General features: G+C 40.6%; 1 non-coding gene across 1 annotated transcript; it reads right to left on the bottom strand.

Moving 5' to 3' along the window:
• Positions 1–5119: 5119 nt before the first annotated feature.
• On the bottom strand, positions 5120–5225 carry LOC145580336 (small nucleolar RNA R71). The gene has a single exon (XR_014099401.1). It is a non-coding gene; the product is annotated as a small nucleolar RNA R71 (small nucleolar RNA).
• Between the last annotated feature and the right edge of the window lie 22149 nt (positions 5226–27374).

The following is a 27374-nucleotide window of genomic DNA, read 5'->3' as shown; positions in this document are numbered from 1 at the left end:
ATAAAGACTCGGTAATGGCCACAAGACCTAAATTTTAAGCTTCCTTAAAATCTAGACTAGGCTCTCGTTAGATTCTTCGAACATATCCCCTTCGCCTAGGTGATCTCCAGCTTATCACCTTTATGGTTAATCCACTTGAAAGTCTTTCTCCATCCATGCTCAAAGGTTTTGTTGAAAGGGGTGATCAACGAAAATGGGTAAAAAGCTTCATCTTTGATGGCATTTCGATTAGTCATTTTAGCAACATGATTGTTCTCTAGTCCAAATACCAAGTTAAATGCTTTCCTATTATAGCACCCTGGAGTTGGGTGTTTTGATTGAACGATTTCAAAATCGTCATTCAAGAAATAGCAACCGTGGAATATTTCGAATCCGGGCTTCTTGATACCTTCTAGAACTACTGGTTCTGGAATGTAATAAAATGGGTAATCTTCTCCCTCCCTAACGAATTGTCCGTTGAGCGTTTGATTGTAGGATGGGAGTAAGTAGATTATCCCTTTCTTGTTGTTGTCTCTATGTCCTTTGTTCATAGCACGTGAGACTTGAGTTCTTCTTTGGTTGGCTTATATCCCAATCTAAAAGAAAAGATTTTCTTTGGGATAGGAAGTAAAAGAGATTTCTTTAAACCTATTCCCAAAGGCATCCCAAGAAAGTAACTACTCTTGAATAAGATGTTGTTTACTATTGGGGTGGAATATGGATCAAGCTTGAATGGTTCTTCAAGGCTTTCCTCCATTTCTAGTGTGCAAATTGCCTCCGCGGCGAATCCCCACATGTCCTCTTCATCATTATTATGGTTTATTTCCAAAAGTGATTAATCATTTATCGCTATTTTAAGAGGAGGAGCATGTATAGTCATAGGAAGACCTAGATAGTTCAACCTGAACATTTGGTGGAGCGAAGATGGTATTGCTCCAAGCTCATGTATCCAAGGACGTCCAAGAAGAAGGTTGAATGTAGGTTTAATGTCCATGACATGGAATTTAACCATATTTTGTGTAGGGCCTGTGGTAATTGGTAGCTTAACAGTACCACACATCGATCTCTTTGAATTGTCATGGGCCCTAATACTTTGTGTTGTTGATTGAAAGTCTTTTTCTAGATTAAGGCCTAAATATTTTGCAGTTTGTAATGGGCATACATTTACGGCAGACCCATTGCAAACTAAAGTAAGAGGGATGTTGTATCCCTTCCACCACATATTTAGATATAGTGCATTATTGTGGGTAACGTCTTTTGAGGACAAAAAATCACTAGTAAAGGTGATTGATTTTTCAGATTTTTCTCTAGTAAGTAAGCTAACGAGATCCTGTGGAGTTGCGTCCGTACTTACAGACAAAGCAGTTAGAGCATTCAAAAGAGAATTCCTATATTCTTTAGAAGTACTTAGGAGTTCCCAAATGCTAACATTCGCCTTAGATTTGCAAAGTTGTTTAACCAATGGATCTTCTACTTGAGGTGGAGGTGGTACTTGATTTTGAGTGGTCAAAGATCTATTTTGTTGCGTTTGATAAACTCGTCCAGAATGAGTTAGATGATCTATCTCGTTTGGGTTAGTTGTAGGACTCGTGAACAAACTTTCTTCTAGAGGCTTTGAATGTGCCTCCATTTCAAGATGCTCCATGAGTTGTGCTTGATGCCATTGTTCATCCAAGGAGAGATCTGATAAATCTTGTGATTTCCCTAAGAAATGATCCCAATCAAGCGCTCCACCTGTTTCATTTTGGAGATAAGGTGAAGGTGGGACAGCGGCATACTAGGCGACATATAAGTCTTGGAAGTCGTCGTCCCATAACCAACACACTTCATTAGTTGCCCCTATGAGTGTTGTGGTTAGAGTGTTCCCTATGGGAGTGATATAATTCAAAGGATTGAATGTGTCGCTTCCTATATGATCCTCATCAGTGTGAAATGTCTCTAATGGGGATACATTATTGTTGGGTTTAGGCGTGGGATTTCTTCCATCGTCTACTAGATCTTGAATTTTGTGCTTTAGGACAAAGCAACGTTCAGTATCATGTCCAACACTTCCATGATTAAGCATTGCCATCCCATTAAGAGTTTCTTTTTTCTGGATGAGTGGTGGTGTTGGCCCTGTTGGTGCTAGCTATCATTTTTCATTTAGTTTTTCTAGCAACTCTTTATAGCTCACAAGAAATTGTGTGAATCTTTTTTCTTTTGTCCATGTTTTTCAAGGGTTATTATATCGCATTGTGTTATTATATTGCGTGGAAGTCGCAAATACATCAATAGAGGATGAAGTGTTATCATTTCCCTTTTTGTAGTTGTTCTTAGGTTGATGATGATGAGACTTATTTGCCTTTTCTTTAGCAAGGTCATCTTCAATCCTAGTAGCCACATAATAGACCTTTTGAAAAGTGTCTAAACTAAGGTAATGTAGATGTTTGTTGTATTTTTCATGACAATTGTCCATGAACTTTTGTACCAAGTCAAGTAAGGTGGCCTTTGGGCAAGGTGGGCTGCCTTTTCTCACTGTCTACCATAGAAAGCAAGGAAACCTTCATCATCGCCTTGCTTAAGCATTTCAAGTTCACGCAAAGTTAATTTGAATTCTACGTTACTCTCATATTAGGTAATGAAAGCCGAAACTACATCTTCCCATGATGTTTTGAACTTAGCATCTAGCCCATAATACCACTCTCTCGCGGCTGGATCTAGAGATAAAGGGAAAGTCAAAGCATAAAGCTTAGGATCAACTCCCTTTAAAGCCATGGTACCAGTAAAACTCATTAAATGATTTTTTGGATTATTGGTCACCTTAAATATTGACAACTCCGTAGCTACGAACTTTTCGGGTAAAGTCAGTTCTATAGGAGGAGCAAACTTTTCTGCGTCAAAGTACTTGTTCCCCATTATGGAACGAAGAACAAGCTTCTCCAACGACTTCTCTTTTATGGATAGTTCATTTATCTTTTGTTGCAAAGACAAAGCTTCGGCATTTTTCTTTTCAGCTTTTTCAAGTTTCTTAATTCTTCTCTCTTCGGCCTCTTGAGCCTTTTCCTCTCTAAAGCTATGATGAGCGTCGTTTATGACGCTCAAAAGAATAAGATTTAGGTTCATTTTCTTTATTTTCTTTCATCATTTTCATATAATTCTCTTAGTTTTATTTGATCTTCCATTTTTTATAATTCACTTTAGTTCTCGATTGGTTTTTACGAGTTTTTCATATTTTTAGTTGATAATTCATAATTTTAGTTTTAGTTTTACTTTGTTATGCTTTCACTCTTTGTTTTTTTTTGTGTTTTGTAGGTGAATAATCAAGTCAATTTGCTCATTTTGGGACTGTCTTGTTCGCGGGCATCATCTCGAGTGCACTGATGATGGGGATGCTCAGGAGCGCGGAATTTGATCAAGCAAGCGAAAGAGCCAAAGCCTAGTGCACCGCATAGGGGTGCGCGCGCGGCACAGGGGTGTGTGCGCGCAGACCCTGCTGTGCGCGCGCGCGTCTTGTTTGTGCGTGCGCATGGCCTTTGCGGCCCCCTTCGCTTGATTTTTCTTATTTATAGCTTATGACTTTCTTTTTGAGGACGACTTAACTTTGTACTAGAGAGAGAATTTTTCCAGAAATAGTAAAGAGAAAAAGCAGAGAGAGAAGCTTAAGATTTACTTGTTTGTACTTGAATTTGATCTTAGATTTCAATTTGATCTTGAAATTCCTTCTTCAATTCAATGAATGTTTGTAAGATTTCTTTCCCTTGATTTAATTTTAATGCAATTCCTTCTAGTTTCTTGGATTTTGATTGAGATTATATTCCTCGCTTTAGAATTTGTTGATTGATTGATTTTCTTTTGATTAAGCTTTAAATGAATATGAATTTGATTGAATTTGTTTTGTTTCTTAATTTCACCATGTTTAGTGAGTAAATTAGTTGCTAGGGAGAAGGGGAAGCATGCTTGATTGATTATTTTTGCTAGTTGATGATGCTAAATTGATTTGAATGGTGCAATTAAATTGGTTGACATAGTTGTGCATGTGATTAATTAGACTAGGAGTGATCAACCTATAAGATTAATCTAGATTGCATTACAAATTTCAATGACATGAACCCTTGATTTGAGAGTTACTTTAATTGATTGAATTTTATTGTGATTTTCCTAGTTAGCCATTTATAGTGAACCCTAGCTTGGCTTATAGGAGATAGCCCTTGAATTCCTTTGATTGCAACTATTGTTTGTCCTTTGCAATGTTTAGATTGATTGAGTGATCCTTCAATTAGCATAATCATTGAGCTTGCATGTGGAACCTATATCCCTAGTGTTTAGTATATTGAATTTCTCGATTTATCTAGTTTTCTCAATACCTTAGTTACCAACCGCATCTTCCCACAATCTTCGAAGTAGCTTGACCTACTCATTCCCTTGGGTTCGACCCTTGACTTACCATATACTCGTATTAGGTTAGTCGAGTGTTTATAAATTTTCTTTGGCTCTAGGAAAGGGTAGAGAACGACCTACATTTTCCTCGTGTCAAAAATGGCGCCGTTACCGGGGATGATATTGGTGCTTTGTTATAGTTGTTGAGTCTATTTCACCATTAATTGAAAATACAAAAAGATTTTCTTTTACGCTACATTTGTAGCCGTGCTACTAACCATTTCTTTTGAGATTTTATACATAGAGCACGTGATCATTCACTAGTGCCATTAGATCCGGAAATTGAGAGAAATATTGCAAGGTTGAGGGGTTCTAGACGATCTTTGAGCCGTAGCATTCAAGTGAAGAAGAGCCACAACAAGAAGAACAAGATAAAATGGGAGAAAATCCGAGAGTGGCGTTGAAAGAATTGGGGATTCCCGGTGCATATAGATTTGAGAGTGGGATTGCTCCGCCTACAACACCGGCAAATGATTTTGAAATAAGACCGCCAATGATCACTTTGATAGAGAAGCGACAATTTAGTGGGGCCAAGCATGAAAGCCCACTATAAAGGTTAACGGCATTTCCCAAGAATTCATCCGCCTCAAGCTCTTTCCCTTTTCTCTCATAGGGCGTGCTTTGGAATGGATAAAAAAGGAGGTTAAGCCGAATTCTCTAAGGACATGGGACGAGGTCACCAAGGAATTTCTATCCCGTTTCTATCCTCAAAAGAAAACGGCGGAGGCTAGAGCTTTGATTCAAGGTTTCAAGCAAAAGCCAAGTGAGAGCCTCTATGAAGCACGGGAGAGATACAAGGAGTATCAAAGAGAATGTCCTCATCACAGAATTCCAACATATCAAATCATTCAAATCATCTATGGAGGCCTTAGCCCTCAAGGAAAATCATGTTTAGATGGAGGAGCCGGAGGTCCTATCATGAACAAAACGGAAGAGGAAGTGGTGGACATAATTGAAGACGTAGTGAGGTATTATAGAGAATGGCAAGATGGAGAAAGAGAGTCAACTAGCAAGAGTAGCTCTTTGGTGTACTCAGTTGATCATTTAAATGCAATCAACAATCTATCCTCTTAAATGACAAACTTGGGGAAGGAGATGTCCGCTATCAAGGCAAAGTTGGAAAGTGCTACCTACCAAGTTTCAAGTCTTTCCTCCCAATCTAAGGGGAGAGGTACGTCTTCTAATTCTCAACCCCTTCCTTCTTCTAGTAACATGCCTAGTGGATGCTTGTTTTGTGATGATTGTGGGTCGTATTATCATGATGTTTCTAGTTGCCCTCATGCATGTAAGGATGTTTGTGATGATCAAGATGGAAATGTGAATGAGCATGTGAACTATGTGTCAAATAATCATGATTTTAGGTTTAAGAATCAAAGAGGTCAATGGAATAGGAATTACAACAATCATGGCAATTTTGACAACTATAACCAAGGTGGTGGTTATAGGAACCAAGGTTCTCGAGGTAACTATAACAATCAAGGTTATTGTAGCCAAAATCTAAACCAAAATTATGGTAATCCAAACCAAGGTTATGGGAATCATAATCAAGGTAGTGGTAACCATAATCAAGGTTATGGTCAAAATCAAAGTAGGGGTAATTGGAACAATCAAGGTAGAGGCAATTTTCAAAACAATGCTCAAAGAGGCCCTCCACCCGGATTTGCTCCAAAGGCCCAAAATGATAATTCCTATGTTTAATCCTCTTCTTCTTCACATAGAACAAATTTGGAAGAAATCATTGAAAATCAAAAAAAGTTGAACACTTACATGACCGTAAGTGATAAGAAATTTAATGAAATGATGACTCATAATAAGATGCTTGAAAATTAAATTTCTCAACTTGCTAATGCTTTGAAAGACCATGCTAGTCCTTCTTCTTAACCTTCCCAAGGCCTAGATCCTAAGAGACCGGTTAATGCTATTGTCACAAGGAGTGGTAAGATTCTTGAGGAGAGTTTGGGAAGAGTGAGACCAAAGAGGGCACAAAAGGGGTTTTGGTTGAAGATGAGAGAGATGGTGCATCTTTGAGTGAGGTTAAGATTGAAAAGCCTAGTGAGGTAAGAGTGGAGAAAGAGATTGTGAAAGCCAAGCTTCCTTATCCACAAAAATTCATGAGACACAAGTTAGATGAACAATTTGGAAGGTTCATTGACATTCTTAAACAATTTCACCTTTCTCTACCATTTACCGAAATTGTCACCCAAATGCCCAACTACGCAAAATTCCTCAAAGACATTTTGAGTGGTAGGAGGACATGTGATGGTGTAGAGACAGTGAACTTGACCGAGAATTGTAGTGCTATCATAATGAACAAGATGCCACCTAAGCTAAAAGACCCCGGAAACTTTTCTATCCCTTGTGCCATTTATAAAATGCAAATTGAGAATGCCTTGTGTGACCTAGGAGCTAGTGTTAGCCTTATGCCATACTCGGTGTACCAAAGACTTGAGCTATGGGAACTCTTACCAAATAACATCACTTTGCAATTGGCCGATAGGTCAATTAAGTTTCCTAAGGGTAAAGGTAGAGGATGTTCCTTTCAGGGTTGGGAAATTTGTTATTCCGGTGGATTTTGTTGTGCTTGAGATGGATGAAGATGCTAATATTCCCATCATTCTAGGGAGACCATTCCTTGCTACTTCGGGTGCTTTGATAGATGTGAAAAGTGCTAAAATTTTGCTCAAAGTAGGTGATGAAGTGATAGAATTTGATTTGAATGATAGCGTGAAGTATCCAAGTTCTTCTTTAGAAAATTGTATGTTAATTGATTCTTTCGATCATGTTGTGTCTTCTATGCATGAGCAATTGCTCACTTCTAACAATGCTCTTGAGAATGTTTTGTTGAATAAGGAAAAGATAGGTACTCCAAATAAGGAGATGGGTTTGTATGAAGATTTGCTCAATGGTAGCTTTGAGGATGTTGAAGAGCAAATGTGTTTGAGCATTTCTAGCCAAGAAGCGTTGCAAGTGGCAACATCGAAGGAAGGTAAAGGTGCTCCAATGGTTGAGCTCAAACCTCTTCCATCACACCTTAGGTATGAATTTTTGGGACCCAACTCCACTTTTCCCGTGATTGTTAGCTCTTCTTTGAGTGAGCATCAAGCTCAAAAGTTGTGTGGTGTTTTGAAAAAGCACCGAAGTGCTTTGGGTTATACCATTGATGACCTCAAAGGTATATGCCCCGCTTTATGTACACATCACATAACTCTTGAGGAGGGTGCTTTACCTTCTATTGAGAGGCAACAAAAGCTACACCCCAAAATGGGAGAGGTAGTGAAAAAGGAGATCCCCTAACTTTTGGATGCGGGAATCATATTCCCCATTTCTAGTTCTAGGTGGGTTTCTCCCGTTCACGTTGTCCCAAAGAAGGGAGGTATGACCATCGTTGAGAATGAGAAAGGTGAGCTCATTCCGACGAGGACGGTCACGGGATGGAGGATGTGTATAGACTATAGACGTCTAAACACATTAACAAAGAAAGATCATTTCCCCCTTCCTTTTATTGATCAAATGCTTGAAAGACTAACAATGCACAAGTTCTATTGTTTTCTTGATGGTTAATCGGGATTTTTCCAAATCCCTATCCACCCGGATGACCAAGAGAAAACAACCTTCACTTGTCCATATGGTACATTTGCTTATAGGAGAATTCCATTCGGCCTTTGCAATGCTCCCGCGACATTTCAAACATGCATGATGAGTATATTTGGAAATATGTTGGAAGAGGAGATGGAGGTTTTTATGAACGACTTCTCCGTAGGAGGTGTTTCATTTGAGGCATGCCTTAAAAACCTTGAAAAATGTCTTGCAAGGTGTGAGAAGGTGAACTTCGTCTTGAATTGGGAGAAATTTCACTTCATGGTGGAGGAAGGCATATTCCTTTGCCACAAGATCTCTCACAAGGGGATAGAGGTGGATAAAGCTAAAATTGAAGTCATTAAAAAGCTTCCACCTCCGGTGAACGTAAAGGGAGTGAGATCTTTCTTAGGGCATACTGGGTTTTATAGAAGATTCATCAAGGATTTCTCGCTCATTGCAAAGCCCCTTAATGATCTTCTTCAAAAAGATGCCAAGTTTGTGTTTGATGATAAGTATTTGGAGGCATTCAATAAGTTGAAGAAAGCTCTAATCTCTACTCCTATTGTTCAAGCTCCAAGATGGGATTTACCATATGAGTTGATGTGTGATACAAGTGATTTGGCAATAGGAGGTGTCTTGGGTCAAAGAGTGGACAAGAAACTTCATGTGATCTATTATATGTCCAAGACTTTAAATGGAGCTCAACGGAATTACACTACAACGGAGAAGGAATTTTTGCTATAGTTCATGCTTTTGAGAAGTTCCGTTGTTATCTATTGGGTTCCAAAACCATTGTCTTCACGGATCACGCGGCTCTCAAGTATCTTTTTGCCAAGAAAGAGTCCAAGCCAAGGTTGATTCGGTGGGTTCTTGAGCTCCAAACCTTTGACATTGAGATTAGGGATAAAAGAGGAGCGGAAAATGTTGTGGCGGATTATCTTTCTCGTTTAGAAGATTCTCAAACTCATGATGATGGTTCTCCAATTGAGGATAGGATGCTTGATGATTTCTTGTATGCTATTGAAGCAAAGGAGCTCCCATGGTTTGCCAATTTAGTGAACTTTCTTGCTTGTGGGGAGTTTCCTCCTTCCTTTTCTAAGAATCAAAGAAAGAAGCTCAAGAGAGAGGCAAGGCATTATGTGTGGGATGATCCCATCTTATACAAGCGAGGGTTCGATGGCTTACTTAGACATTGTGTGCCAAACGAAGAAGTGCCTAGGGTTTTGAAAATGTGCCATTCGGATTACAAGCGGGGGACATATGGGTGTCTCTAAGATCGCCACTAAGGTCCTTCAATGCGGATTATGGTGGCCACATCTCTTTAAGGACTCATGGGGCTTTGTCAAGACATGTGACCGATGTCAAAGAGTTGGGAACATCTCCGAGAGAAATAAAATGCCTCAACAAACCATACTTGAGTTGGAAGTGTTTGATGTGTGGGGTATTGATTTTATGGGACCATTCCCCCCATCTTTCGGAAATCAATATATTCTTGTGGCGGTCGATTACGTGTCTAAGTGGGTTGAGGCCATTGCCTCCCCAACTAATGACCACAAGGTGGTTATGAAGTTGTTTAAGAAGATAATCTTTCCAAGATTTGGGGTACCAAAGGCGGTGATAAGCGACAACGGTTCTCATTTTATTCACCATGCCTTTCAAAAGATGTTGAGAAAGCATGGGGTCCATCAAAGATTCGGCCTCCCATATCATCCCCAATCGAGCGGCCAAGTGGAAGTCTCTAATCGTCAAATCAAACTTATCCTTGAAAAAAAGGTTGCGAGAAATCAAAAGGATTGGTCGGATAAGTTGGATGATGCTCTTTGGGCCTATCGAACGGCTTTAAAGACCCCCATAGGTACCACTCTATACCGCCTAGTCTACAACAAGTCATGCCATAACCCGGTTGAAATTGAACATCATGCTTTGTGGGCAATCAAGAAGATAAATTTTGACTTGGCAAGTGCGGGGGAGAAAAGGTGGTTAGATCTTCATGAGCTAGAGGAGCTTTGGTTTGATGCGTATGATTGTGCTAGTGTGTATAAAGCTCGTTCCAAGGAAACATATGACAAGCTTATTGAGAAGAAAGATTTTTGTGTTGGCAATAAGGTTCTTCTCTATAATTCAAAAATGAAATTGTTTCCCGGAAAGCTCATGTCAAGATGAAGCGGTCCCTATTTGGTCAAGAATGTTTTTCCAAGTGGTGTTGTAGAGGTCTCAATGATGGATTCTTCTTCTCCATTTAGGTCAATGGCCATCGTCTCAAGAAGTATTTAAACGGTGCATTTGTTGGCCTTGTTCACTCATTGCTCTTTCGACAACCACCTTAATTGGTGGAGGACGTCGAGCTATGACGTTAAACAAGCGCTACCTAGGAGGCAACCCGGTTTTCTAACCTTTTTCTTTTGATTTTACATTTTTCTATATTTCTTTTATCCTTGAGATTTTTCTTATTTCTCTTTATTTTTGTTTCTTTTCTTGATTTTAGGTACCATGAGATTGGCTCGGAGAAAATTTCCAACAATTTTGATGTTATTTCAAGCTTTCTCGAGGTTTGGTTAAGTTTAGGTGGAAAGCTTGTTGGGGTCATATGCTCCCATGTTTGCATTTTTATTGATTTTCTACTCTTTTTCGAATGCACTTTCAAATATCTCATTATACAAACACGAGAGTTTATTCATGGCCGAAATATTCTTGCTTGGTGCACGCGCACCATAGGTTGCACGCGCGCACCAAAGGGGTCAGAAAATTTTCACTAACTTTGACAAAATTTGACGGTTTTTGAACCATCCCCGTAACCCCTTGGTGCGCACGCACCCCACCTCTGTGCGCGCGCACCACAAGGGTCAGCATTTTGGCCTGTTTTTTGAACAACCCCAGCGCCTACCTGGTGCGCACGCACCTCCTGGTTGCGCGCACGCAGTAGGTAGGAAGCTATTTTGGCCTGTTTTCGAACCCCCCTACTGTCGCCATGTGCGCACGCACCGTCGCCAGCCGCCAGTGCGTTCAGCACCCCCCTTATTACCCCAAAACGCACCAATCTTATTTCTCCTTTCTCTCTCCCCGACTTTTGCCCATTTTTCCCACCTTCATTCTCTCATCAAACCTTATTATTTCTCTTGCAAAATCATAACAATTTCACCTCTTTTATTTTCATTTTAACATCAAATTACATTAAATCTCATCTCATTTTCGAATTTTAACAAAAAAATTCCAGATTTTCGAACCCAAATTTTAAAAATTTTGGATTTTTTTTCAAAATTTTGAGGATTTGTTTTGAGGTTTGGGACTTGTCTTTGGGTGTTCTATTTGTTCTTAAATCTTCATTTTTGGCAATTTGCAAGTAATTTAAGGCTTCATTGATGTATAATTTCTTATTTTCTAGTCATCTTCTTCCTCATTGTTCAAGCTTGAAACCTTGTTTTTGCTTTCATGGTAGAACTCCATTGTTGGTCCTTTTAGCTTGTAATTTGTGTTGAATGATGTTTTTGGATGATAAATTGAAGCTTTTTCATGATGATTTTGTATACCTTGCTTGATTTCTTGATTCACCATTTTTGGTCATTTTCTCTCTCATGGGTATTCTTTATGATGGTTTTATTGCTTTAATAATTCAATGCTTGAGTTATTTTGCTCAATTTGATTCATGATTTGGTCACTTATGTTCATTTTTGCCTTTAATCCATGCTTACTTGCTTCAAATTCATGATTCTATATTAATGGCATTTTGTTCATATGTAGCCATCTCATGATTTGGTCTCTTACTTGTTTCTATTTTGAGATATTTGCTTTTGTACTTGATTCTTGAGCAATTACTTATGCTTATTATTTAAATATGACAAATGTAAGATTTGCTCATGAGTTGTTTTCCTTCCTGTAGATGGCTCCAATCCGTCACAAGAAGCGGGCAAGATCAAGTTCACGCAAACCAAGGCATGTTGTTCCACCTCCACCCGAGGTAGAAGAGACATATGGTATTGAATTTTCTAAAGAATCACATTGGGATAGTTTCAAGCGTCTATCCAAGAGAAAGCTAAGACCAACAAGATTTTACGATCAAGCAACAACCAAGTTTCTTGGCATAGATGAGGACGATCGACTTCTTGCAAAGGGCCTTGATCTTTTAGAGTTCTTGGATTTGAGCGCCCCTACTTATGCTAGGGTGACCTATGAATTTCTTTCCTCTCTTGAAGTAGTTCGAGAACCGGGTGACGATTCCTCAAGGATTTTGACTTTCCAACTTTTCAATCATGATCACTCATTGACGAATTCTCAATTATGTTCATACTTCAAGTTTTCATGGGCCGAGGACGCGGATCATTGTATCTATCCGGCTCATGGTAGAATAGAAAATGATCATGGACATAATGAGCAACGTTGGTGGAGAAGTATCTCGGAGGAAGGGAAGTATGAGCCTCAAAATTCCAAGACCGCCTCCATGATTCATTCGACTATGCGGTATTTCAACCGTCTCCTCACTTACGCTCTTTGCTCCAAGGACTCTTTGGGAGCTATCCCTCGAGAGGAGCTTTGTTGGTTGTGGATAGCCGACCAAAATGACTTTGAGATTGAGTTAGTCGATTTCACAGAGCACTTTATCAATCGACTCTTGGATATCCGTGATGGAGTTAGCCTATCAGGGAGCATCCAATTGGGAGGGATGATTTCTATCCTAGCTCTTTGCATCAATGACGACTATAAGACTTTGTTAAATGAGCTTCCCCCAATTATTGATCCTCGAGAAAAATCTTCTTCTCATTTCCTCAACATCTCCGCCCTTGTGAACCAAAAGTTCCTCGATCGTACTAGAAAGGATGATGTCTTCATTTGGAAAGTTTCTCGGGTTAAAGAATGGTTCTTAATCCCATGCAAAGAGGAAACTACCCGACCAAGAGAGAAAGATTCCTTATCTTGGAGGCCTCCGATGCGAGATATTGACCCTTCAATTCGACGTAGGACGAATCATACTAGAGGCCGCTCGACCAATGTTTTCTCATCGAATGTTCAGACTATTCCCACAATTGAACCGGAAGGTACACCTATTCCTTCTCCCTCTCCTACTCCTTCTACTTTTGATTTGTCAACCATTCATGCTAGGCTTGATTCTATTGCTAATGTGTTATATTCTATGCCTTCTATGCAAACCCTTAATCTTGGTTATGACTATCATACAAATCAATTGTACGATTTGCATGTTCGGAGGGGGGGATATGGAGCCCTATGTGAACTACCCGTATCTCCCGGTCCAACAAGGACCTATTCCTCAATGGGAACCTTTTGATCCTACCATTGGTCCTCGGCCTTGCTACCATTATTGGGAGGGCCCTCATGTTCACCTTAGTTCTATCATAGGCACCACCCCGGCCACTTACGACTATCGGCGGCCCGGTGGTTGTGATTATGCATTTGATCCGGCTAATCCTTCGCCCTTTCCGGACCTTGAGACTTTTGGGCGATGGGGTAGGTCGGGTGAGCCAGTCTTAGATGATTGGTCTCATTATTTTGAGGATGATAGAGCTAGGAGGGAAGGTAGGTTATGGGGTATGGCTCCCATGGATGTGAGCGAGATGGCTAGCTCTAGTCATGTGATGGAGACCGGTGACGGGAGTTCTCATTCTACCCCTTACCATAGTGCGGAGTGATACTACCATGGCTACCCCCCTTCTTATATGCTTTATATGATGTTTCTCGGTTGCCTATATGTCTTTAGGTTTAGAGTTAGGGGGGTAGTCTAGTCTAAGCTTGGGGGTGCTTTTTGCATTTGTTTCTATGCTTCACCATATCCTTGCCCCTTTTGTAGTTCATTCCTGGTCTCCTATGCTTCTGGTATTGATCTCTGTGTTGTTTGGTTTTATGATGATGCTGCTGTATTTCTGCTGATTTCTCTGCCCGATTATTGGTTTGTTGTTTGTTTCGCTGATCGCTGTCCACTGAGTTTCTCTATGTCTTTGTTATGATGATTCTGATGCTGACTGTCTGATTTCTTATCTCCTGATACTATTTTAGTCTGATGATTCTGACCCTTGCTGCTGCTATTACTTGCTTTTTCTTTTTTTTCCTACATTTAGTTTTACTTGTTTGTACTTGAATTTGATCTTAAGATTTACTTGAATTTGTACTTGATTTTTCAAGAAATAGTAGAGAGAAAAAGCAGAGAGAGAAGCTTAAGATTTACTTGTTTGTACTTGAATTTGATCTTAGATTTCAATTTGATCTTGAAATTCCTTCTTCAATTCAATGAATGTTTGTATGATTTCTTTCCCTTGATTTACTTTTAATGCAGTTCCTTCTAGTTTCTTGGATTTTGATTGAGATTACATTCCTTGCTTTAGAATTTGTTGATTGATTGATTTTCTTTTGATTAAGCTTTAAATGAATATGAATTTGATTGAATTTGTTTTGTTTCTTAATTTCACCATGTTTAGTGAGTAGATTAGTTGCTAGGGAGAAGGGGAAGCATGCTTGATTGATTATTTTTGCTAGTTGATGATGCTAAATTGATTTGAATGGTGCAATTAAATTGGTTGACATAGTTGTGCATGTGATTAATTAGACTAGGAGTGATCAACCTATAAGATTAATCTAGATTGCATTGCAAATTTCTATGACATGAACCCTTGATTTGAGAATTGCTTTAATTGATTGAATTTGATTGTGATTTTCCTAGTTAGCCATTTATAGTGAACCCTAGCTTGGCTTATAGGAGATAGCCCTTGAATTCCTTTGATTGCAACTATTGTTTTTCCTTTGCAATGTTTGAATTGATTGAGTGATCCTTCAATTAGCATAATCATTGAGCTTGCATGTGGAACCTATATCCCTAGTGTTTAGTATATTGAATTTCTCGATTTATCTAGTTTCCTCGATACCTTAGTTACCAACTGCATCTTCCCACAATCTTCGAAGTAGCTTGACCTAGGCTATAGCTTGCACCTACTCATTCCCTTGGGTTCGACCCTTGACTTACCATATACTCGTATTAGGTTGGTCTAGTGTTTATAAATTTTCTTTGGCTCTAGGAAAGGGTAGAGAACGACCTACATTTTTCTCGTGTCAAGCTAACAATCTCTTCTTGGAGTTGCTCTATGGTTGACATCGTTGTTGGACTAGAGTAAGTTGTCGAGGGAGGGTGGTTTGAAAGGGGTGAATTGTTTGATGGTAAACGTAGAATGCGAGCACCCAAGACTCTTCATTCCCAAGCTTGGAAACAAGCCCTAAAGGAAGTACAAAAGGTTAAGGAAATCGATACGCTTGTTTGGAAGACAAAAAGAAGAAAAAAAAGGAAAAAGACACAAGATGCATTCGAATGGATAACATCGCCTTTATACAATTCATTAATAATGATATTGTTTGTACAAGTCAATTATTCTTGAGGAATCAAAAGGATCTTGTAACAGTAAGAGCGCGAAAGTAACCAGGTTGCGTGCGGAAGACCCGCGCATCCCTGGCTCTTGTGTTGGTCGTGGTCGCGCAACTACGTGACTTGCGCCGCCACCTGCTCGTGCGATTTTTTTGTTTATTATGAGCAGTTTTTTTTAATGTTTATGTCTTATTTTATTTTTTTTAACGAATTTTCTTTATGATACCCTTCGAATGCGACTAAAAAAAAGAACAGACAACTTCGCAATTGGGAACCTAACCAAACTAAAAACGTTATCCTATACACGTCGCATATAGTCATATAATCACATAAGCATACCATAATCCAAGATTCACATAATGGCTTTAATTCTAAGGTCAAAAGCATGGGTGTCCAAAGGTACCATATCTTAAGGAACGATGCACAAATCAATCACATAAGGTGTTGACTCATGACATAGCCCTCCCAACATTTTGTTGGCGATATGGGTAGGATGATTGTTATTGATTTCAGGATAGAAGCCTAGTGTTGGCAACCCCTAGTCAATGAGCCAATCCCTAAAGGTTATAGTATGCTATGATTATGCATGATGCAATGTTGCTTGTTTGGCTTTTACTTTTGTAAAAACGGAAGATATTATGCGTTCAAGTCCCGCTCTCTAACTAGAGATTATTCAAGTTAATTCCCGTCACAACCCATAGGCAACCTAGTGTTGGAAACCTTGGATAATAACTAAAAATTAATCTTGTGGCCACTGTACGAAAGGTGTGCCCATCGTAGGGGATCTTTCTCCTTAAATGCCCATGGCCCTTTAAAAGCCTAGGACTTTACACTTGTTAGGGTGTATTAGGATTTGAATTTCTGACTGTTTGGGGGAACCTTGAATTAGAATTGATCCTATCATTACGCTTTTTGTAAGAAACAATTAGGAGTCGCCAATAAGTTTTAGGAAAACTCATAAACCTCGTTCATGCCTTTCTCCCAAGTAGAATTAAGGGATATTTAGTATGAATCGTAAGTTTATCCATGCCCAAATTGGTCTATGTGTACCAGAAATGACTTCGGGAGCGAGAGTACTAAAATAACGTTCCCTTTAGGGGGGAATCGCTATCCTAGCCCTAGTGCTGCCTTTACTAGCTCTTCCTTTTTCACAATTTCATCACCAAACAATATATGCAACGTGATACCTAAAAACTAAGTTAGTTGATTTTATTTATACGCGTCAATCATGTAGGAATTACATTGCAAAAATCGTTATTCTTATTTAATTAATATTTTTGAAAAGAACAATAAATAAACAAGATTCGCCTTGACTTAGGTGATCAATCAACAATTAATTATTCAATTCTATTCTTTATTTAACACAAGATACTATGTGGAATTAATTAATTAAACGTTCGTTTAAAGTGATCAAACAACACTAATTAATTGATTAAAAGTTATTTAAACAAGAAAAGTAAAGGTGATTGATCTAAGTGCTCGGGAATTTACCACTTCTCCTTACTAGATCTTCGTTTAGAACTCTTATGGACTCCTTCGTGTTCGGGAACCTCCACCATAGTGACAAGTATTGAGGGGGTGAGTGTTTAGGTCAAGAGGGTTAAGAGTACACAAGTTCACAAAGTTTAAGCCAGAGTTTTGGGTTAATTTCTGTCTGTTTAAGCCTCGTATTAAGCCTCTATTTATAGGGAATGGATTCTTTAGGGATTCGAGTGTTCTGCCGCAGTAGGTGTCGCGCGCATCTAAATGGGTTGCACGCGATAGCGCAGAGCAATTAATTTAGATGCGCTGCTCAAGGCAGCGCAACTAGATGTCTTACGCGCGGTGTTATGGTAACATTCGATTTTATATTTTTATGAAATTCTAAATCTTCCGCAAGCGCATCATTAGACGTTGCGCTGGGTGTCACGCGCAAACTTATGAGTTGCACGCGCCAGACCAGCGCGACTCATTGAGATGCGCGCGGATTTTTTTTGTGGCAGCTTTAGTTTTTTAACCTAGGTGCCTCTAAATCCGTCAGAATTAGGTTTTGACCTTGGGAGAGAGCTTGGAAAAGGCGATTTGAGGTAGTAGGAGATTTAAGGAAACATATCCATTAGCCACGGGCACGAAAAAATGCACCTAATAGGAGATTTGAGGTAGTAGCACCCCGAGCTGTTGCCTCGGGCTGGCCGCGGGCACCGGAGAACTGGAGAGGTCGCTGCTTTATTGAGAGGTTACAGACCCCTGAAGCACCTTGGTAGCAAGGCATTTGCCCCACCCAAGCCGCGGGCGCAGTAGTAGCTGTCGCGGGCGCGGGCTACAATATCCGCCGGGGCGGCTGATGCCCAAACAACCCGCGGAGTTTGTTACAGCCTCCGTACCCATTTTTCCGCGCCCGCGGGAATGAAAGGAGAGCGCGCGGACGACCTGATTTTCTCCTTTGTTTATATATACTCTTGTATTTCCTTTTAAAAAAACAACTTTTAGATGATTTTCATTTGCTTAGTTTTTAGAGAGAGAAACTAGAAAGAAATTAGAGAGAAAGTAGAGATAGAAGTTCTTGGATTGGATTTGTATTACAACATTGTTTCACACTAGTAGAAAATGATAAATGGCAAGCGGTTCAAAACCCTAATGGGAAGCGGTTTTTGAACCGCTTGCGATTGGGGGGCTTGCCATTGTCCATTTAAATGGCAAGTGGTTCAAAACCGCTTCCCATTTGAAGGTAATGGCAAGCAGTTTTGGCTTAACCGCTTCCAATTAAACCTATAATAATAATAATAACAAAATTTCTTTTTATCAATTAAATTGATACACAAGAAGTTAAATATGTATAAACATAACTATTTTCAATTTTTCATTAATCATTTGTTGAATATTACATCTCCATGTCAAAAAAAAAATTACATTTCCATCAAAATACATAAATTAATTAATTAATGATAAATTCAATAAAATTTAATGTTGTTGTTGCTCTTGTTCATAGCCAAAGCATATCCCTGCCACGCACCATGCACCACGCACCACGTACCAGCACTCAGCCACGCGCAACACCTACCCTCAGTCCTCAGCCACGCGCAACACCAGCCCTCGTTCCCCTTTCACGTATCACCACCACCACCAACCACCTTTAACAACAAAAAAAACTCACCTCACCCACCACGACCCCCACGAAAACCCCTACCCGAATCAGATCTGGCTGAAAACAAAACGATACACCAATACATCACTAAAAAAATTCAAAAAGAACTCTCAAAAAAAAATGAAAAAAGGAACATACCTTGAATTCAACAAAAACCCCGAAATAAAACCCCGAAATTAGCTTGAATTTGGGTTCTAAAGGTCAAATTCGACCATGAAAACTCTAGATCTAGAGTTTAGAGTTTTCATGGTCGAAATTGACATGAAAAACCATGAAAACCGAAGTTCGTGAGAAAGAAAGAACAAAGAGAAAGATTAATGCTTGGTGGTCGGTGGGTTGCTATGGGTTACTCGGTGGTGTGCTCGGTGGTCGATCGGTGGTGCTCCGATTAGATCTAAATTAAGCTCGTCATTTTTGGGGTAGGTGATAAGAGGAGAGAGGAAAGAGAAGAAGATGGGCAAAGGAGAGGGCGTGAGAATGGAGGGGAAAGAGGAGTGAAAAGTGAGGCATGAATGGTGGGGAGAGAGGAGAGAGAAGTGAGGCTTGGGAGGAGAGAGAGCGTGAGAAATGAAGGGGAAAGGGGAGAGAGGAGAAAGAATAGGGCGTGAGATGGGGGTTTTAATTTTTTAGGGTTTTTTTAGCAAATGTCAAGCTGTTCAATGTTCAAACCGCTTGCCATTTACAATTTTGCAAGCGGTTCACCCAAAACCGCTTGCCATTTACAATTTTGCAAGCGGTTTACCCAAAACCTCTTGCGATTTCCTTGTTTCATTTTTTTTGGGGTATTTTTTGAAGAGAAATTCAATACCCACTTGCCATTTGGGGCTGCTCATTTACTTTTTTCTACTAGTGTCATTAAGCTTGGATATCATCTTTAATCAATGAAAATTAATGAGAATTCTTCCCTTGAATTTACTTTTGCTTGATTCTACCTTTAATTCTTGGATGATTGATTTGATTGTTGATCTTTGGTTTGAAAACTTGTTTGATTTGATTTTCTTTTTGATTAAGCTTGAAATGATGATATTTGTTATACAAATTGTTTTGTTATTCGATTTCATTATGTCTAGTAAGTAGATTAGTAGCTAGGGAGAAGGGAAAGCATGCTTGATTGATGATCTTTGCTAGTTGATGATTTTTTGTTGATTGAATTATTGCAATTAAATTGGTTGACATAGTTGTGCATGTGATTAATTTGATTAGGAGTGATCAACCTAGATGATTAATCTAGATTGCATAGCAATTTTCAATTACATGAACCCTTGATTTGAGAATTTCTTTAATTGGTTGAATTTGATTGTGATTTTCCCTGTTAGTCATTCATAGTGAACCCTAGCTTGACTTATAGGAGATAGCTCTTGATTTCTATAGATTGCAACTATTGTTTGTCCCTTGCATCTTTTGAATCAATTGAGTTCTTGATCGATTGGCATGATCATTGAGCTTGGATGTGGAACCTTAATCCCTAGTGTTTATCATATTGATTTTCTTCATTGTTTAGTTGATTGAAACCTTAGTTACATCTCAATTTACCTCTCATTCTTCGAAGTAGCTTGACCATTGTCTATAGCATTCTCCCCCTTATTCCTCATGGTTCGACTCGGACTTGTCCTATACTAGGAATAAGTTTGATTTTCTTAATTGTTTGATTGGTGGTGCTTTAGATTTCAACGACCTAGATTACCCCACATCACAAATCCGAGAACAAAGTGTTTGTTGCTCGCGATGGTATCTTTTTGGAGAAGGAACACCTATCTAAAATGACAAGTAGGAGGAAAATCAAACTCGATGAAGTTCAAGAGGACGAGCAACAAAATCAAATTGACAGTCAAAGCGCTCAAACAACATCTATTGACGTTGGTCAAAATGTGCTAAGTCAAACCAATTATGCAAATGCTCAGTCCGTTATCCTACGTAGGTCGCAGAGGTTGAGGTCTCAACCTGATAGGTATCTTGGTGTCGTATTAACCGAGAATCAGGACATCGTAGTAGTGGATGGAGACAAACTGGCAACCTACAAGCAAGTGATGGTGAGCTTCGACTCTGCTAAATGGCAAGAGTCCATGAGATCTGAAATGGATTCCATGTTTAAAAATCAAGTATGGGACTTGGTTGACTTACCTGAAGGTTACACACCTATCAGATGTAAGTGGATTTTCAATTTGAAAACCCATAAAGATGGAAATGTATTCATTTACAAAGCTATACTGGTAGCAAAAGGTTACAGGCAAATTCATGGTATTGATTATGATGAAACCTTTTCTCATGTCGCAATGCTTAAATCCGTTCGGATCATCCTAGCGATTGTTGCATATTACAATTATGAAATATGGCAGATGGACGTCAAAACCGCCTTCCTCAATGGAATTTTGGAAGAAACTGTGTATATGACACAGCTTAAAGGTTTTGTCGACCAAAACAATGCTGTAAAAGTGTGCAAGCTTAAAAAGTCCATTTATGGGCTAAAGCAAGCTAGCAGAAGTTGGAATCTGCGATTCAATGAAGCCATCAGTAAGTTTGGATTTATCAAGAATCCAGATGAGTCTTATGTTTACAAGAAGGTTAGTGGGAATGATATTGCCTTCCTAGTCTTATATGTCGATGACATATTGCTCATTGGAAACAATATTCCGATGCTAGAGTTTGTAAAGGCTTGGCTTGGAAAAGTTTTCTCAATGAATGACTTGGGAGAGGCTCAATACATAGTGGGGATCAAAATCTATAGGGATAGATATAAGAGGATGATTGGATTGAGCCAGAGCACTTACATTGATAAGGTACTGGCTCAATTCAACATGTAGGAGGCCAAGAGAGGTCACCTACCCATGTCACATGGCATAACCCTAAGCAAGAAGCAAAGTCCAAAGACACCTGATGAGAAGGAAAGGATGAATTAGATTCCATATGCTACGAGCCAGATGTATCGTATGCCTTGAGTGCTACGAGCCAGATGTATCGTATGCCTTGAGTACTACGAGCCGATACTAATCATGTTTTGGGTGTTTTTATCCCTCATGAGAGTTACAGCTCGAAGACTGGTCTGGTGACGCCTGTACCAGCAAAATAACGGAGACTCCGAGTGGTTGGAGCTCCACTTCATTTTTCGTATATTCACGAAAAACACCTTGGAGAATCTAAAAGAATCTTTGACTTTTCTTTAAGGGATGTTTCCGCCTGCCGCTTGCTTTCATCCGTCTGACACAACCGGTTCAAGTAACTTTCAACAATACTTTAACGAGGTAACCGCTTGCTTTTTCTCTCTCTTTATATTCTGCTTTTCTGTTTGTGTTTGTTCTTCCCTTTTTATAAATGGTATCACAAACACACACGGCACGACCTAGGATAGCTGTCAACCGGTCACCTAGGACGGCTGAATTTAGGACTAGGGGTGCCGCCTGCCCCAATCTGCACTCGTCCTCGAATCCGACCGTATCTGTGTCTGTGCAAGACACTATAGCCAAAATTAAGAGGACAGCTCAGGCGTCCAGTGATGAAGAGGACGAGAGTCCTATTAGGGTGCTTAGGAATGAAGTCTCCTATCATCCGTCTTGCATTCCAACTACACCGGATGACTCCATTTTGGATGAGTCGGAAAATGAGTCTAGCGAGGAGACATCCGGCTCCGAACAGGGATTGTCCCAATCGGATGCTAACTCAGGTGGCTCAAAAAGCGAAGAGGGGCCGCTTGAGGCTGCTAAAGAGGAACCCGAAGTGGAGGCCGCCTCTGTTGATAGAGGCCAGGAGGCGACTTCGTTTTCTCTTCAAGAGAAGTACACCCCGTACTTCGCCCACATATCTGCTACTACACAAAGGCTAATGTGGAAAAACTTAGAAGAAACCCGGGACACCTATGTGATGGGGGCTATATAAATTAAATGTCCCAGCCCTTGACGACATAGTCGTCTGGCCGCTTGACCAAAGCTATGGGGATTCTTGCTTTAGATGATATGCGGCCACAATACAGGCGGGCCTCCGGTTCCCACTAGATCCGGCCAATGAAAAGATCCTTGACGGGTACCGCCTGGGGGTATGACAATTAGCACCCAACTCTTGGGTCAATATTTTAGGATTCGTATCTGCCTGTAGGATGCAAGGGGTTGAGCCTAGCTTTGAGGCTTTCGCCCATATGCATTATCTTAGTAAAGCTCCCAAGTAATCTAGGCCCGGATGGTTCACTTTATCTTGTAACAAAGGTTACGTTATGACTCTAGGGAAAGAAAATAAGTGGAAGGATTAGAGGAACAAGTTCTACATCATCTCTTCCCTAGACCCCATCCAAAATAAAAAGTTCAACTCTTGGAACCAGAACCCCTATCTTTTGGGACAGAAAGCAATTCTCCTGCATGCGTCTGATGAAGGCTAGGATCAGATTTGGACGCTTGGGCTGTTTAAAGTTGAAATAAAAATGGTGCAAGGAGGATCTGAGAAGGAGATCATCCCAAACAGCTACATCCCTTGGTTTGAATGGCTGATGGATCCCTGCTTCCTGGCCGCTTGTGGCCTTAGCACAGAAAAAAGAAGAGGTGGGGAGCCGAATGAGTGTTTTGTAGAGCATTTATAAATTTTTACTTTGCTGTCTTACTAACCACCCAGTCGGCCTATTTACAGAAGAGTCAATGTCTCACCTAGAGCCCAGCAAGAAGCCAGATAACTCTACCACTGCATACCGCCAGATGGTTCGGCAAAAGAGCCAAATTTTTAAGTAAGATCAGCTGGAGCATGTAAGCTTTCTTGCATCCGCCAATTTTCTTTTGGACTTGGATTTTATTCTTTTTTCTAAGTGTTGTGCTTTTTCAGGAAGGATATGTGAAGCCGCCTGTACTGCCGACTATAGAGCAAAGACCCCCAAAAAGGCCCGCTTCTGGGGAGGTGCCAACTCCTACAAAGCAGCGGAGGACGATTACTCACAAACCTTCTGCGAGCCAATCCGAATCCCACCCCTCAACAAGTGGAAAGTCGTCGACTGCTATGGCTGTCCTCAAGTAAGCGGAGGAGTCTAAGTCTTGAAAGGACAACCCTTCGGCTGGTATTGCCGGCTCTTCAGGCGGTCTATCCAGCAGGCGAAAGGATAAACATGCCCAAGATCTGTTCGTTATTCCAGATACCTCCGCTTTTAAACCATTGCCTTACCCTTGCAGGGTTAAGACTTACAGCCAGTCGCCAAAAATTTCTTAAGCCAGCAATAGATCTATGCCAGCCTTTCACCAAATGTAGAATGTGAAGATGCTCCTCAAACGCCGGATGTGCGGCGAATTGCAAAGGACGTGCTTAGCGCCGTCTCAGCTAAAGAGCGTGACTCCATTAAAGGAGTCGGCTCCCTCAACTTTGATGTCATTCTGGCAAATCCGGCGGAGGTAACTTTTCTTTTTAAGTTAGATTATTTTCCAATTTCTAATTTGGCCAACTGCATATTAACCGTCTCTTCTATTGACCGGATGTAGGCCATGCTGAGAGTGAATGGTCTTAAAAAGTCATTTAACGACAAGCAAAAAGAGGTAAGGGCTGCCAACCTAAGGGTCGCTTCTAATCTTTAAAGCCATGTATGATGTAAATAAGACTGAGTTGCTGACTCAAGAACCTATACTCACAGGTGGCTGCCAATTTACAAGTCAAAAAAGATTTGGAGGCTGCCTAGAAGAAGGTGACTGAGCTGAAGGCGACCAAGTCTGAGTTAGAGAAGCTTCAAGATACAGGCAGGGAGACGGATAGTCTCAAGAGTCAAAATGAGAAGCTGTAAAACAAGCTTGCCAACCAGGAGAAACAGCTCACATCCAAGTGGACCGCCCGGGTTGAGGAAGAAAAGAAGCTGCCCATTGAGGAGAATGAGGCGGACTGCGTCACTCGCATGAAGATGGTGTGGGGGTCTCTGTTCCCCAATGAAGTGGCGGATGAAAATGAAGTCGAGTCCTCTCCTGAAGCTGATTAATGATTAATCAAGTTTTTTCTGCGGCCAGATGGCCAATTTAAATACATTTCCGGCCTGCGTGTCGAATATCTCTGTTTTTACCGACTGAGGAGTCTAGTTAATTCAACAATTTCTATTTTCTCCTGAATGTATTCCTGGTAACAATATTTGATTTTGCTGGCCAAAGGGTCAGCTTCTGTTTATGAATCAGCCGGCCATCTAATCGACCTTTATTTAATAGTTAGGCTCTTTTATATGCTTGCATGAATGTCTGCATCTTATTTGATACGGGCGGCATACCGGGTGTTATTGCCCCTAGACGGCTATATGCTTGGGTTCAAGAGTGGGTTGATTGACTTGGAAATTTTTTATACAGCATTCGAGGTGAAGCAGGCGGTCATACAAAGGTCGCCTGCCTCACTTAAATATGTATAAAAGTCATACTTAACCCTCACAAGTTTCTCACTCAAACGGCTATGAGTGAATCAATTTGGCTACACAGTCTAGGCTGTATGTGTATGTAAGAAATAATGAATTTATTTAAGTTATACTTGACATATTAACACCACTCGAATGTTTTTCTAACATTCGGACCGCTTACTCCAAGTGGAGCAGTTATTATCCAATTATACATCCATTCGTCCATCCCATTGGGAATAACTTGTATAGGTTAATAATTTCAACCCGTAATCTAGGTAAGGGCATTGTGCAGATTCCTGATGTGTTATTGGACACAGTCTCACTCAATAGTCCGCTTGTGTTCCCTTTAGATTACTTTTCGTCAGATGGCTATGAGTCGACTAATTTGATCGTTCAATCTTTGTTGTTTGTATGTGGTCGTAAAGCACTTTGTCACCCAGATGGGAGTCACTCTCCGTGGCAATTGCACCCAAATGGGCATCGCCGAACACATTACTCATAGTGGAGAAGACGAATTATAAGATTTTAATATCATCCGGCCACAGGCCTCCTATCTTTTAGATGCTTGTTTAGCCACTAAGTTTTTACTCAGTTTATCATTCGGCCTGTGGCCTTATTTTGTTTTGTTTTTAGCTATGTCCATCTGTACCATGTACAGGCGGTACTTTGAAAGTTACGCATGTATACTGAAAAATAAACAATAATAGTGAAAACGAAAAACTTTTTTCATTGATAAGTTTTTTCATTTACAAAAATTTATGAACCCTTAGAAGTAGTAATTTTTCAAGTTGTCTACATTCCAAGTACTGGGCAGTCGCTTGCCGTCTGGAGTTTCTAGGTGGTAGGTGTTGTCTCTTACTTCTTCATAGATCCGGTAAGGGCCTTCTCAATTAGGAGTTAGCTTTCCCCACTCATTGGCCCTACAGGTTGCCTCTATTTTTCATAGCATAAAGTCCTCAATTTTCAAGGGTCGTTTATGTACTCGTTTGTTATAGGCACGGATCATTCTCATACGGTAAATCTCATAGCGTAAGGCGGCATTGCCCCTGCGTTCCTGGAGAGAGTCCAATGCTAGCCGCATGGCCTCTCAGTTTGCCTCTTCATCGTATAGAATGACTCGTAGAGTCGGCTCATAATGCTCAATGGGCAAGACGGCTTCCTCACCGTATACCATGAGAAATGGGGTTTTATTTTTCGCCCCTTTTCTAGTTGTCCGGATGGTCCATAGGACATGAATTAGTTTTTTAGTCCATAAACCACTGGCTCTTTCAATTTTTTTCTTGATGACGTCTGAGATGAGCTTGTTGAAGGCTTGAACTTGGTCGTTTTCTTGGGGTCGGCCGACTGATGCTAAACAATGTGAGATCCCTTGGTCTCCCAACTAAGTCTTGAGTTAAGGCGTCTCAAACTGAGGGCCATTATCGAACACCATAGACATAGGTACCCCGTACCGGGTGATGATGTTCTACCAAATGAAAGAGATTACCTCCTTTGTCTTAATGCCCTTGACCGCCTCTGCCCCAACCCACTTGGTGAAATAATCCTCAGCCACCAGAATATAATGCTTTACGCTTGGTGCAGGCGTATAAGGACCTAAAATGTCCATGCCCCACTTAGCAAATGGGACTGGGCTGTGGATTGATGTCAGGTCAGTTGCCGGCTGATGGATGAGCTTACCAAATCTTTGGCACTTGTCACATTTTTCTACCATTTCCATGGCGTCTGACTCGAGAGTAGGCCAGAAGTAACCTTACCGCCTGGCCCTGACAGCAAGGGATGTGCCACCTATGTGAGAGGCGCAATATCCCGAGTGCAATTCTTCGAGTACTTCTTTCCCCTTTTCTGGGGTAACACACTTCAATAAAGGTTTTAAGAAACCTCTCTGGAAGAGCTCTCCGTTTCTCATCTCGAAGTTTGCAGCACATTTCTTTAGCACAGCTGCCTCCTAGGGTGAATCATGAAGCGTACCGTCTGTCAAATATGCTCGGATGCCATCCATCCAGGTAGAGCTGCGATCAAGTACTCCAATGGGTTCTTCATCAGATATACTCTGTTTTTCCATAACTTCCCAGAAGACTAACCGAGGCGTATCATAAGAGGCGAATGATGCCAATTTCGATAGAGCATCCGCCTGATTGTATTCAGAACTGGGCACTTGACTTAGATGGAATTCTTTAAGTGTCCCAGCCTCAGCTTTGACCGCCTAAAGATATTTGATCATTGCCGGATGGGTGGCTTCATAGTCACCCTGGTATTAGCTAACGACCAACTAAGAGTCAGAGCAGGCGTCAATTTTTGTCGCCCCTGCCGCTTTGCACATGCGGATGGTGGCTAGTAGGGCTTCATATTCTGCCTCATTGTTTGAGGCCTGAAACTTGAACCGTAGTGCGTACTCATATTTATCCCCCTTAGGAGACTGACATATTACGCCTGCACCACAGCCGTTCATAGTAGAGCTCCCGTCTACACACTCTTTCCAAACCTGATCAAGATTGTACGGAGAAACCGACCTTGTCATTTCGACAATGAAGTCAGCAAACACCTTGCCCTTCACCGCCTTTCTTGGTTCGTAAGTGATTTCAAGACTTTTCATT

Source organism: Chenopodium album, chromosome 14 (genome assembly GCF_948465745.1).
Source record: "Chenopodium album chromosome 14, dcCheAlbu1.1, whole genome shotgun sequence".
Lineage (NCBI taxonomy): Eukaryota > Viridiplantae > Streptophyta > Magnoliopsida > Caryophyllales > Amaranthaceae > Chenopodium > Chenopodium album.
The sequence above is the reverse complement of the archived record's forward strand: the minus strand, read 5'-3'. Positions and strand labels throughout refer to the sequence as shown.